Here is a 14,761-nt window from a genome sequence, read left to right on the forward strand (position 1 = left end):
ATATCCAAGATGGTTTATCATTGAATACCGCCTATTAATCGTCTAAAGTATTACTTATGAGAATAAAGCTTCATGTGTTGGTATAAGATTTTCTAAATTGCATACAACAGTATTTGTATGCATCAGACCAACAAAATATGATAAGTCCTCCCCTCACAATTGGTTTAGGATCAGAAACCAAACATTTTTATTATCTAATAACTTTTGATGTGTGGTATATGATTAATTTCTCTACCGCAACGCACAAAAATAGATTTCCCAAATAAGATAGGGGATATATGTTAGTTTTGCTAACATTCGGTGGATGAAATAAACAGCTGGAAAATATGCTATATGAATCGAATTATCATTAGTATGATCCTCACTCAGAAGATAATTCAAGTCAAATGCCAGAAGCATTTGTTGATCCAAAATTAAATATCATATTTCAGATACAAACACTCCTATTAAAATTAAAATCCCTGAAAGATAAAGTTTACTTCACGCATAAAACGTAGTAAATATATTGGTTCCACAGTTAACAATCGTTGAAAACAAATAGGGCAAATGATCAAAGTGATCACAATGAGGAGGAAATGAGCTCTAGAAGATCCCACGACATAACATTTCATGAAACCCCAGAAGAAGTTCTAGTACCTGAAAATAAAGAAAGTGATGAGATCTCAACAAGTTATATCGCTTAGGAACCGTTACAAAATGATTGTCGACGATATTTTGATACAATATAGTGCACAATATTATAAAAGACTGTAAGGATCGGATCTATAGTCCAAACACCTGAAGATGTCATGCTATTTAAAAGCAAGTCATAACATATATAACTATATGAGTAAGTCTATATGAAGATCCCATGGGATTTAAAATGCGTGAAGGATTTAAAATTCCTGAAGCATATAGTTCAAAGTATGGTTAAATGTACTCGATCATATTATAAAGGTCTTTGTACGATTTAAATCAATCTGGGCGCATGTGGTATAATCGCCTCAGTGAATATTTGCTGAAAGAAGGTTATATAAGTGATGTCATTTGTCCATGTATTTTTATAATTAAAATGTCATCATAATTTGTTATTCTTGTTGTTTATGTTGATGACATAAATCTTGTTGGAACTCTAGAAGAGATCCAAAAGGCAATTGAATATCTTAAGAAATAATTTGAGATAAAAGATCTTAAAAAGACAAAACGTTGCCTTGATTTGCAAATTGAACATTTAGAAGACGAGATCTTTATCCATCAATCTGCCTAAAGAGAAAGGGTATTAAAACGCTTTTATATGGACAAAGTGCACCCATTGAGTACGCCAATGGTTGTTCGATCACTTGAAGTGAATAAGGATCTGTTCCGACCTCTAGAAGAGGATGAGGAACTCCTTGGTCCTTAAATACCCTATCTCAGTGCAATTGGTGCACTTATATATCTTGCTAATGCTACAAGGCCTGATATGGCATTTTTTGTTAATTTACCAGCAAGATATCTCTCTTCTCTACAAGAAGATATTGGAACAGGATTAAGCATATATTGCGATATTTAAAAGGAACTCTTGACATGAGTTTATTTTATACTAACAAAGATAGTACAAATCTTGTTAATTATGTAGATGTAGTTTATTTATCTGATCCCCATAAAGCTCAATCTCAAACTGGGTACGTGTTTACATGTGGAGGTACTGTCATATCATGGAACTCTACAAAACAATCTATTATTGATACTTCTTCAAATCATGCTGAGATAATAGCAAATCCATTCAAGTGACAACCCGAAAAATTTATTCACTAAATCCTTACCAACTTCAACGTTTGAGAAAATGGTATACAAGATTGGAATGTGGAGACTCAAATATTTGAAATAAGGTTTTCATGAGGGGGAGTAAAATACGCGATGTACTCCTTTTCCATCCTAAGGTTTTTTCCATATGGTTTTCCTTATAATGTTTTTAATGAGCTAGCTAGCAATGCGTATTACTAAATATGTGTACTGTCTTTCCTTCATTGGGAACTTTTTCCCCCGAGATTTTTTGTATTAAGGTTTTAACGAGGCACATTATCTTTTAATGAACATCCAAGGGGGAGTGTTATAAATATTTTATATTGTGGATGTCAATTTATTACTCTGTTATAAATAAGCTTCCTGAACAAGCTTACCCTTATTGGACTTCACCGTAAATATGTTTATCTATTTAGTACTCTATTGGAAATAAGCCTCCAGAAGAAGCTTATCATTTCGGTACTCCGTTGTGGATAAATATTACTCATGTAGAAGATTATCTATAACTGGTACAATAACAGCTTGCAAGCAGCATACACAACTTACAGTAAGAGCTTACACAACAACTTGTAGTAGGAGCTTACAAACAGCTTATACAACAGCTTACAGTAGCAGCTTACACAACAACTTTATTTCTTCTATAAATAGAAGAGATTTCAGTTCATTATGTACATCAGTTTGAAGTTGAATAATATATCAGTTTCTCTTTATACTTGTCTTTACTTTACAGTCTTTATTTTCTAACAGTTATTTTATTTTATCATCAAGTTGAGATCATCCAAAGTCGAAAGGGAAATCAAATTTTTCTTTATTCGGGGAACATGCTAACACTCAATGTTTTTGATAATTCCATCGAACATTCTCAATTTGATGTTACCAATCCCCTCTACTGGTAATAGATTATCATCTCCCATGTAGACAGTCTCACTCGTCTGCTTGTAAGTTGCAAATCAATTCTTGTATGGACACATGTGGAAAGTATCACCAGAATCAAGAACCCAAAAATTTTGCCCATGACTAGAAATCGCAGCACAGACTTCCTCTACATAGTCACTATCATCAGAATTATTGCTAGTGTCAACAATATTTGCAGAATTATTTATTTTCTGCTTCCCTCTTTTCTCTTTCAGCTTAGGACAATCTATCTTGTAGTGACCTTGCTCCCCATACTCATAACAGTTTTGCTCCCTTTCTCTAGACTTCGATCTGGCGGTTGACTTTTTCCTGTTAAAGTCCTTTTGTTGTGTTCTTCCTCTACACACAAGACCCTCACCTCAAATCTGTTGTTTGAAAAGCTCTTTTTTCAACTCTTTAGACTTTAGTGCATTACTAACATCTTCCAATGAAATACTATCTTTCCCATATAGCAGTGTATCGGCAAAAGTATCATAAGACGGTGATAAAGAACATAACACAATCAAGGCTTGATCCTCACTCTCAATGTTGATATCCACATTCTTCAGGTCCATTATAATTGAATTAAATTCATCAAGGTGAGTTTTATCAGGTGTACTTCGCGTTCATACGGAGATAGTATAACCTCTTTTTCAGGTAGAGGTGTTTTGTCAGCGATTTCTTAGAGTACAGATCTTCCAGGTTCTTCCATGCCGTTGATGCAGAAGTTTCTTCAGCAATTTCCCGAAGATCACACTCAAAGCCCTCTCTTTTAGGTCTGCCTTCTCTGTCTCTTTCATCTCTTCAAGAAAATCCTCATTAATTGCCTTCCATAAACCTTGTAATACTAGGGACGATTTTATCCTAATCTTTCATAGACTGAAACTAAAACCCCTATCAAATTTCTCTACTTCGTACTTTGTTATATATGATGAAGATATCTTAAACCTAGTTTATATGCAGAAACTCGAACCTTGCTCTGATACCAATTGTTGCGGAAGATCGAGGGTTAATTGGCACACAATCACACACAAAGCAAATAGAGAAGAAAATATCAACACAAGGATTTAACGAGGTTCGGCTAAGCCTAATATGCGAGGCAGAAGCAGAGAGAGTTTTTCACTATGATGAGAAGAAAAACACACTATAATTTATAAAATCCCCAACTATACAACCCATATATATATATCAAATAGTCTCAAACCTATAAGAGAGAGGTTTCCCAATTTGACAAGGAAAATAAGTTTTCCTTACCCAAAATTATTAGAACAATGGATTTTCCCAAACCTATAGGGATTATGGATTTCCTAAAAATACAAGAAAATAACCCAATGCCGGCCCAAGGGTAAGGCTGCTAAAGCAGCTGCTTTGGGTCTCATAATTTTTTGGGCCCCAAAATTTTCTAATAGGTTATATATTCATTTATTTTTAGAAGAATATTTAGTACTTTAAATGAGAAAGTACAAATTTTTATAGTAAAAAAGTATGATTAAATTGTTGATCATAAATTGAGAAAACATGTCTTTTTGGGAATCATTTTCTAGACCATAAATTGAGAAAGGATTCGATAAATGGTTAAAATTTTAATACAGTCTCACAACGTGTATATCTCAAGAGAAAATAAATGGATTAGATAAAATTATTAATAACTTTGCATATAAAAAACTATAAATACAGAATTTAAATGAAATTATATGAGTTTTTTCTTTTATATAAAAAAAGAGCCTCTCATTGAATTTTTTCTTTAGGCCTCCATATTTATTGAGCCGCCCCTGAAATAATCCAAGCCACAAATAACAGGGTTGCCAACAAGAAATATTCCACTAAATGACACTTCAGGGGTGTTAACACTCAATCCTAATGGAATTCTTGTGCTTGTCAACAGTTCCAATGCCTCAATTTGGTCATCAAGGTCTTTAAATAATCCAAAAGCATGCCTCCTGGATTCTGGGAATCTTGTTATCAGTGATGGAAATGATAGGGATCCGGAAACTAATTTCACGTGGCAGAGTTTTGATTTTCCAGGAAATACTTTATTACCTGGCATGAAGCTTGGACATATTTTAGTCACTGGCATGGATTGGTACACATTGTCATGGAAGAGCGGTCCTGGTCCTGGAGAATATGTTAACCGTCTTGATTCTCATGGACACCCACAATTACTCGTGTTGAAAAAGTCATCTATAGTATATAGCTTAGGGCCATGAAATGGTATTGCATTTAGTGATAGTCCGAATAATAAACCAAATACATATTATACTTTCGAGTTTGTTATTAATCAGCAGGAAATTTACTACAAATACGATATAAAGAATGCGTCCCTGCCCACCAGGGTGGTGATCAACTCAGCTGGGGTGTTAGAACACCTAATATGGATTGAGCGCAGTCAGAGCTGGTTTCTCTATTTGACAGCGCAATTTGATAACTATGATCATTTTGCTTTATGTAGTCCTTATGCAAGTTGCAACATCAATAACTCTCCTCCATGTGATTGTCTGAAAGGTTTCAAGTCTAGGTATTTGTTAAACTATGTGATCATCTCTTCTTAAGTATTAAAGAGAGCACATTTTTAATTACATAATTCTGTTTCTTGGACCAAGCACGTAAAAATTTATTTTGATTACTTAATTATGTCTTCACAGGTATCCTCAACAGTATGCAACACACTAGTCTAGTGGTTGTGTAAGGAGAACTTCTTTGGATTGTAACCAAGATGGTATGCAACAGACTAGTCTAGTGGTTGTGTAAGGAGAACTTCTATGGATTGTAATCGATATGGTTTTCTTAAATTTACAGGTATCAAGATGCCGAATTCTAGACACACCTGGTATAATTGGAGCATGAACCTTGAAGAATGCGAGAAATTGTGCTTGGCTGATTGCAATTGTACAGCTTACTCAAATCTTGATGTTAGAAATGTAACGACCCGGCCGGTCGTTTTGAGACAATTGGCCACGAACCCCTATTTATTGCTCCCTTTATTTCATTCTGTGGTTAGGTTTGCCGGGAGGTTTGATTTTTGATTTTTGGTTTCGGAGTGAAATGGGACACGTAGTCCCTAAAATGGAAGTATGAAGACGATTCCGGAATAGAATTTTGATGGTTCCAAGAGCTCCGTGGGGTAATTTTGGTCTTAGAAGCGTGTCCGGAGGTTGATTTGGAGGTCTGTAGGTCATTTCAGCGTTAATTGGCGAAAGTTGAAAAATTAGTTGATTTTTAGAAAGTTTGATCGGGAGTGGACTTTTTGATATAGAGGTCGGATTCTGATTCCGGAAATTGGAGTAGGTCCGTAATGTCAATTGAGACTTGTATGCGAAATTTGAGGTCAATCGGACTTGATTTGATAGGTTTCGGCGTCGAATGTAGAAGTTAGAAGTTCTAAAGTTCATTAGGCTTGAATCAATATGCAATTCGTGTTTTTTACGTTGTTTGATATGATTTAAAAGCTCGACTAAGTTCATATGATGTTTTAGGACTTTTGGTATATTTGGTTGAGGTCCCGGGGGCCTCGGGTGGATTCTGAATGATTTACGAAACAAAAATTGGACTTAGAGCAAATCTAAAAATTTTTGCCCTCTAAAAATCATTGGGGTAAGAAATTCTCACTCGATTTTGGCTATATTAAACGAATCTATTATTGTTTTCATCATTTAATTAGTGTTCTTAGTTGGGAATCTGAAGAAAAATTGGGAAAACTTCTTAGATTAAAATTTGGGGATTTGAAAGGCGATTTGAGGTCGGATTTGAGTAATTCTTGTATGGTTGGACTCGTTATCGAATGGGTGTTTGGATTTTGAGATTTTGGTCGGGTTCCGAAACGTGGGCCCCGGTCGACTTTTTGGGGCGATTTTCCAATTCTTTGCTAATGTCGTAAATTTATTATTTAAATTAGTTTCTTATACTTATATTTATAGTATGTAATTGTTTTGGCTAGATTCGAGCCGATCAGAGTTGAAAAGTCGAGGGAAAGGCATTCTTATTGATTGATTTAGCGGGATTTGAGGTAAGTGACTTGTCTAACCTTGTGTGGGTTTTGGTACTGTTATGGTATTTGCAATACATGAAGGCCGTGTACGCGAAGTGACAAGTGCGTACTCGGGTTAAATGTTAAAAATCTGGTTCTTGCTAAGTAGTTTCCTTTTAAATTCCTTAAGTGAGTTACTCTAGCATGTGTAGTCATCATGTTTAGCCTAATGTCGCATGTTTACGTGTCTTATCTCTTACTTGCAATTTGTGCAACATGCTTAGTTGGATTACATGTTTCCTTGATTTTGTATTCAGTCTTTAACTGTAGGATTCCTTGCTGTAACTTCATTGTCCCATTGGTTATCTGTTGCATATTTACTTTCGGGACTACGAGGCGGTACCTCGGGAGCGCCCCTGTTATGTATTTACTTTTGGGACTACGAGGCGGTACCTCGGGAGCGCTCCTGTTGCATATTTACTTTTGGGACTACGAGACTGTACCCCCTGTTGTGTATTTACTTTTAGGACTACGAGGCGATACCTTGGGAGCGCCTCCATTGCATATTTACTTTTGGGACTATGAGGTGGTACCTCGGGAGTGCCCCTGTTGTGTATTTACTTTTGGGACTACGAGGCGGTACCTCGGGAGCGCCCTTGTTATTTACCTTTATTTGCTATGTTTTTCCTCAAGTGTTGTAGTTGTCTTCTTGAATCTCGTGTTGTATTCTTTCTCTAAATTCTCATTTGTTCACTTTTCAGTCATTTCATTATATTATTATATCTTCTGCCTTGTTTTCTATTATTTCCAGTAAGGCCCTGACCTGACCTCGTCACTACTCTACTGAGGTTAGGCTTGTCACTTACTGGGTACCGTTATGGTATAGTCATACTACACTTCTGCATATCTTTTTGTGCAGATCCAGGTACTACTTACCAGACCATATATCAGTAAGATAGCCCGTACGTGGAGATTTCAAGGTAAATCTGCCAGCGTCCGCAGACCTCAGAGTCTCCCTCTATCCTTATTATATTATTTTTTTTATTTTCATTAGACTCTGATGTATAGAAATACTTAGCATTTTCTCTTTAGAGCTTGTGACTTATATCTCGCCAGGTTTTGGGATTTTATGTATTGAGTTTTGGTAGATTCCATTTACGAAATTGTTGGGATGTTCAAGTTTTAATCTCTTATTTAGTGTTTTCGCATATTGTTTAGGTTTACGTAGTCTTAGAGACTAGGTGCCGTCACGATATCCCACGGAGGGAAATTGGGGTCGTGACAAGAAATGGCGGAAGTGGATGCTTACAATGGTTTGAAGAACTCACTGATATTAGAGAGTTCAGCCAAAATGAGCAAGACCTGTTTGTGAGAGTCGCTGGTTCAGAATTAGGTAATGACCCTAACATGTACAACATAAAATGCACAACTCTTTAGAATTGAAGGAACTCTACTATCTTATTTACTTAATTGATGGACATTAAAGTTGATCATTAGGTGTTTTAGTAGTAATATGTCTATCACATTGTAAAGGATAAGAAATCTTTATCAACCTATGACAAGGTCTCCCTCCGGCTTTGCTAAACCTAAGCTGAAACATCGGAAAAAATAGTTTAAGTATTAATCAACCATTAAATGGCTGCACTTCTGCAATATGTTCGCTTACCTCATTTTGTGGCACTAGAATGGAAGTAGTTTGCTGCAAAGAGCATTTGAATAATTGCAAATGTTGCAATTATTACACTCATGCAATTCACTACTGAAAGTGAAGACCATTTATGGACTAATTATTTAACAGATTCAGACATGAAGCGAAGGAGAAAGAGGTCAATCCTGATTGTTGTCATTACAGTAGTAGTAACAACATTTATCCTCAGCTTTTTAGCTTGGTTTTCCTTCCAAAGAAGGAAAAGAAGAACAGGTAAATATACTACTCTAGTCTAACAGCTTAATTAGAAAATCGTAACTGTGAATGTTGTGTTACCTAGGTGAATTATCTATCATTGTTGTCATGTTTGTGACGGGCAAACGTATATTGACAGGTTCAGAAAATGGAGATGAGGACATGGAGTTCCATTGTTTGATTTAATTACTGTTACTAGTGCCACTAAGAACTTCTCTTCTGCTAATGTGATTGGTGAGGGCGGCTTTGGACCGGTTTACAAGGTAATCAACTTTGATCTTGAGCTTCTAGCTAGAAGTGGTATCTTTGACCCTTGAAAGAAAATTGCAGGGTATCCTACCAAATGGACAAGAGATAGCAGTAAAGAGGCTATCAAAGTATTCTGGACAAAGCCTTCAAGAGTTAAAGAATGAAATCGTTCTCATTTCCAAGCTGCAACATAGGAACCTTGTCAAGCGTTTGGGCTGTTGCCTTGAAGGAGAAGAAAGGATGCTAATCTACGAATTTATGCCAAACACTAGCTTGGACTACTGCTTCTCATTGATTCATTTACTAAATACTGCTCCTATTTGATAAGTCCTCAATATCTTTGCAGCCTCAGTGATTAGATCTACAATGTGCATATCCAAGTAGAAATACCTCACTTGCATGGAAGATTGAACAACCGCTTTGAAATTGCTAGGGGAATATCTCGAGGTCTTCTTTATCTTCACCAGGACTCAAGATTAAGAATTATTCACAAAGATCTCAAAACCAGCAACATTTTATTAGATGGTGGCATGAATGCCAAAATTTCTGATTTCAGCGTTGCCAAATTTTGGGCGGAGACCAAGTGGAAGGAAACTAAGAGAGTAATAGGGACATAGTAAGTTTTACATATGCTTACCCTAGAATCTTTAATATATTCAATCAATACATGAACTTAAATTAGATGAGTTGATGCAATGGATATATGTCCCCAGAATATGCTGTTGACGGGAAATATTCAGTAAAATCAGACGTATTCAGTATCGGCGTAATCATTCTAGAAATAATTAGTGGCCGAAGGAACGGGAAATTTGTCATTTGGAACATCATCACAATCTTTTGGGACATGTAAGCGATACAGCACAAAACTTTGTTCATTAGTCACTCTTTCTATTGTGAATGCAACTGTATAAATGTGTTCTGTTTGTAACTTTAGACATGATTACTTTGGAATGAAGGCAAAGCGTTGGAACTGATGGACGAATGTTTGGAAGAATCGTTTTCAGAATCTCAAGTATTAAGATGCATTCAGGTTGGTTTGTTGTGCATCCAAAAACTGCCAGAGGATAGGCCTACAATAGCATCAGTAGTTTTCTGGTTGGGAAATGAAGATATGGTTCTTCCTCAACCAAAGCAACCTGGTTTTTTTATAGAGAGGAATCAACAGAGTCAGCTGATATACACCGTGTCATGAACTGTTCTAGACCCAAGATAGACATAAAATCACCGTTGGGACTTTTGAAAAGTGTTAACTTTGCCTTTTTTGTCAACAGTACTAGTGTATATATGAGATGAATAGAGGATGATGGTCGTGTATTTATGCTTATGTCATTGACATGCATTCTTTTGGGACCCTGAGAAGAAACCTTCTTAATAACTTGTGAAACAGGGCCTACTTTAGTCCCTTTTCTATTAGAGCTCACAAATGCTGCTAAGTCTAAGGCATCTTTATTCCTTAAATCACTACACCAAAAAAGGCTTTTAGTGGCAATACATTTTCGTTTTAGCGACAATAGTAGCTAGACATATTTTAACACCCGAGCAAGCAACACAGCCTGTAATACAACGCACACAAAAAGCTTTTGCAGAAAGCAGCAATATTCATCAAGCAAAGAACAACATGAAAACGAGACATATGAAAGTTTTTCAATCCGCATAAGATTCACAATAATCAAATCAATATTTTCAAATCAGATACATAAGTTTTTCCTTTTAATAATAGAATCAATATATGGGAAAGTGCACAAATTCACATAATATTCAACAGGAGACATACGAAATCATGAATAGCAAATGGATTTTCACAATTTGACGCACCTCTGCGCTACTGATTCTGAGAAGGAAATTTTCTGATCGGGAGCTAAACTGGCGGAAATATGTCTATCGTCTTCAGATTGTAGATTACAGGAAAAATATACGAAAAAATACAGAGAAAATAAGTCTTCAGAAGGTCTTTACATGTAGATTATACGAAGCATAAAATAAAAGGTAAAGTAGAGGAAATATATTCAGATCGTAGATAGAGAGAAATTTACCATGGAAGGAGAGCGCTTCAAATCTTAGGCTACAGAGGGAGAGATCTTCACAACTAGGCTATTGAGAGAGAAAGGTCTGAATTGGAGGGAAATGAGCAGGAGCCGGGAAAACTGCGGGAATTTGAGAGAGAAAATTTGGAGTGATGCTAAATAAGAGTTTTTGTTGTCCCTTGTCTTTGAGTTTGAGGTTAGGTCGATTTTGGTCCCTCAAATATAACTCTAAGCATATTTAGTCTTTTAGGTATGCTAAAGTTGAGCACCTTTAGTCTTACCGACACAATATGTTAAAAAACTAACGGTGTTACCCAACTCTGATTCATGAAGCAAATCTTCTGCTCTGAAGCAAAATGTTTCCTCTCCTTTTATTGGATAACGCAAATTATCACTTTAATTACTCATTTTTAGATAATGTATTCTAAAATTTTGACCTTGAAAATATCCTTTTCTGTGCCAGTTTTCAATGAGAAAATGACACTATATAGCCGCTGTAAAAATAATAGCCGAAATAATGTATAAAATTTGTATATTTTTTTGTATATATATTTGAGGGACCAAAATAGACTACCCTCAAAGTTAATTTTCAGATTAGTACTTAACTAGTTGGTACTTAGTTTTTATCAGCTCTTTTTGCCTCTAAAAGATCCTTTTTACCACCTAAAGTTTAAAGGGTTAAAGGCCAAATATACCCCTCTATTTTAGAATATTGTTTACATTTAACTTGCGTTGTACTATACAATCAAATTTATCCCTATCGTTATACTATTCGACCAAATTTATCCCTACCATCATCAAATTTTTAAAAATTACACCTTGATCTGTTAAGTAATACAAAATCTGAAATAAAAATATTATTTGACAATTATATTATTGCCCACTCTGAAATAAAAATTAGTGGTAATTATATTATTGCCGTTAAATAATTATCACTAAAACCCTTTTTTGGTGTAGCGCTTGAGTCATGACATCTCACCAGTGAAAGATGTCATTTTAATTGTCACTCAGTGACAAAAACATGGCTTCTATACTTGCTAATACAACTGAAAGCGATTAGATTCATTCGTTTGGTGGAACGCCGTAGGCAGTAGCTGTTGGATTCTTCTGTTGATGCCAACCATGGAAGAAAGCCGATTTTGTGAAATAATATCGAAATCTTCTCTGAATTGTTGTTCCAGCTTCACGTCCATTCTACTTCTTACCAAATTGTATGGGCAATTCTACCAAATATTGATCTTTATTAAAAGATGTTTGCTAACTTCATCAGTTGTTAATTGGAGAAAAAAATCAATGTCTTACTGTTCCTGGAGCAGTAGCGCTAGGATACAATTAAGGAACCTGATTAAAATAAATCCACGCACTGTCATTTTATCTGAACATGAGTATATAAGGACTCAATCAACTTACAAGCAAGAAAAAACTGTAGTTACATTTGCACTCCATGTTAGATCGTATTTATCAATATCTTAGACTTTGTGCTAGAGAAATAGTGAATATGGTATCTCAAAAGCAAGTGCTCAGATTCATATGTTCTGAAAGCGTCCAGATTTATTTTATTGAACATTTAGTGTGTTTATTATTTCATATAATAATGGATCATTATTCAACATTTTCGTTGGACCATTACTCATCCATCATAACCTTTTGATTTCCTTCACCTATATATACACACATGGACAATAGTGGGTTGCTCTAGTGGTGAGCACCCTCCACTTCCAACCAAGAGGTTGTGAGTTCGAATCATCCCAAGAGCAAGGTGGGGAATTCTTGGAGGGAGGGAGCCAAGGGTCTATCGGAAATAACCTCTCTACCCCAGGGTAGGGGTAAGGTCTGCATACACACTACCCTCCCCAGACCTCACTAGTGGGATTATACTGGGTTGTTGTTGTTGTTGTTATTTATATATACACACTTTTTTTTTTGTGGTATATACTAATTAAGAATACATAAAATACTAATATCCTTCCTTCTACTGGATTTTCTACCTAGCTAGAATAAATCTTTTGTTATTTTCTGTCCTAGTTTTATATTGGAAGAGTTTATTAAAATCTGGGGGATACACCTACATCGGATGAAATATCCTTAAGGACATTGTCATCCCTGACATGTCTCAAGCTAAAAGAGAATTTTCGTGATTTCTTTCCAATATTTTCCAACACTTTGCATGTTAGATATGAGCAGAATGTGCACTCTAACTATTGGGCCACCAACTTGCACCACTTCAGGCCTAGAGCAGCACACTTATGCTGGCTCGTCCATTTATTTTGTACTTAGTCTTTTATACTAGTTAGCCATTCTTTGTTAATATAATATAGTAGTTATTCATTTAGTAGTTAGCCAATTTTATATTGTATAAATAAAGTATAAATAGAAGAGGCCCCAGCTATTAATAGTTGGTCGGTTATTTCTCATTCTCTCTCCTCGTCTATTCTGTGTGATGAAAAACACCCTACAAAAATACCCCAAGAGCAAGGTGGGGAGTTCTTGGAGGGAGGGAGCCGAGGGTCTATCGGAAATAACCTCTCTACCCCAGGGTAGGGGTAAGGTCTGCGTACACACTACCCTCCCCAGACCTCACTAGTGGGATTATACTGGGTTGTTGTTGTTGTTGTTATTTATATATACACACATTTTTTTTGTGGTATATACTAATTAAGAATACATAAAATACTAATATCCTTCCTTCTACTGGATTTTCTACCTAGCTAGAATAAATCTTTTGTTAGTTTCTGTCCTAGTTTTATATTGGAAGAGTTTATTAAAATCTGGGGGATACACCTACATCGGATGAAATATCCTTAAGGACATTGTCATCCCTGACATGTCTCAAGCTAAAAGAGAATTTTCGTGATTTCTTTCCAATATTTTCCAACACTTTGCATGTTAGATATGAGCAGAATGTGCACTCTAACTATTGGGCCACCAACTTGCACCACTTCAGGCCTAGAGCAGCACACTTATGCTGGCCCGTCCATTTATTTTGTACTTAGTCTTTTGTACTAGTTAGCCATTCTTTGTTAATATAATATAGTAGTTATTCATTTAGTAGTTAGCCAATTTTATATTGTATAAATAAAGTATAAATAGAAGAGGCCCCAGCTATTAATAGTTGGTCGGTTATTTCTCATTCTCTCTCCTCGTCTATTCTGTGTGATGAAAAACACCCTACAAAACCCTAACCTCCATTAACGATTTTTCCTCTTTCGATCCATTTTCACTAGTTTGATATGGTATCAGAGCAGAGAATCTGTTAGATCTCATCTATCTACGTCGAGAGGTGTTACCCCTGTGTGATTTCATCTAGTTTTCATCAGGATTCGATTTCGTTGGAGTTTCTCTACTATATCAAGGCCTTACTTCTTCAGGTTGCGAAGAAGACTGGTATTTTCATTTCTCTTTTGCATCTGTTGCGTTGTGATTTCGGTGTAAAGTGTTTGTTGGTGAGTTAATTATTGTAATCATGACTGGTTCTACTTCATCTTCCGCGTACACTCTTGACCCTGTATCTCCTTTATTTATTCTGTCATCTGATATACCTGGTGTGTCTCTGGTTCCTGTGCCATTTTCGGGGAGTGGAATTAGAGGTTGGAAACGCAGTATGATAGTGTCGTTGTCTGCTAGGAACAAAATTGCTTTTATTGATGGTTCGTGTCCTAAACCCTCTGTAACTTTCCCTGATTATAAACAATGGGACCGCTGTAATAATATGGTGATATGATGGTTAACAAGCTCGTTATCACCAGATATAGCTGAAAGTGTTCAATACTCTAAGACGGCCAAAAGTATATGGAAACAATTGAATAATAGGTATGGTAGTGTAAATGGGACCAAAGTCTTTGAACTAAACAAGGAACTTGCCTCTACCTATCAAGGATCTCTTGATGCTTCATATTTTACCAAACTTAAGAGAATATGGGATGAATTTGGGGGTAATGTGTAGTAATCATGCAAATTCTTGTA

The 14,761-nt window shown here is 35.8% G+C and overlaps 1 long non-coding RNA gene and 1 pseudogene across 1 annotated transcript; one reads left to right on the forward strand and one right to left on the reverse strand.

Moving 5' to 3' along the window:
• Positions 1–332: 332 nt before the first annotated feature.
• On the reverse strand, positions 333–10,971 carry LOC142171786 (uncharacterized). The gene is made up of 3 exons (XR_012701544.1): positions 10,808–10,971; positions 10,590–10,659; positions 333–636 (listed from the first exon to the last, which is right to left on the reverse strand). It is a non-coding gene; the product is annotated as an uncharacterized LOC142171786 (long non-coding RNA).
• LOC107776248 (G-type lectin S-receptor-like serine/threonine-protein kinase At4g27290) lies at positions 4,440–10,659 on the forward strand (annotated as a pseudogene).
• Positions 10,972–14,761: the final 3,790 nt, after the last annotated feature.

The sequence above is a fragment of the Nicotiana tabacum genome, chromosome 2, assembly GCF_000715075.1.
Source record: "Nicotiana tabacum cultivar K326 chromosome 2, ASM71507v2, whole genome shotgun sequence".
Classification (NCBI taxonomy): domain Eukaryota; kingdom Viridiplantae; phylum Streptophyta; class Magnoliopsida; order Solanales; family Solanaceae; genus Nicotiana; species Nicotiana tabacum.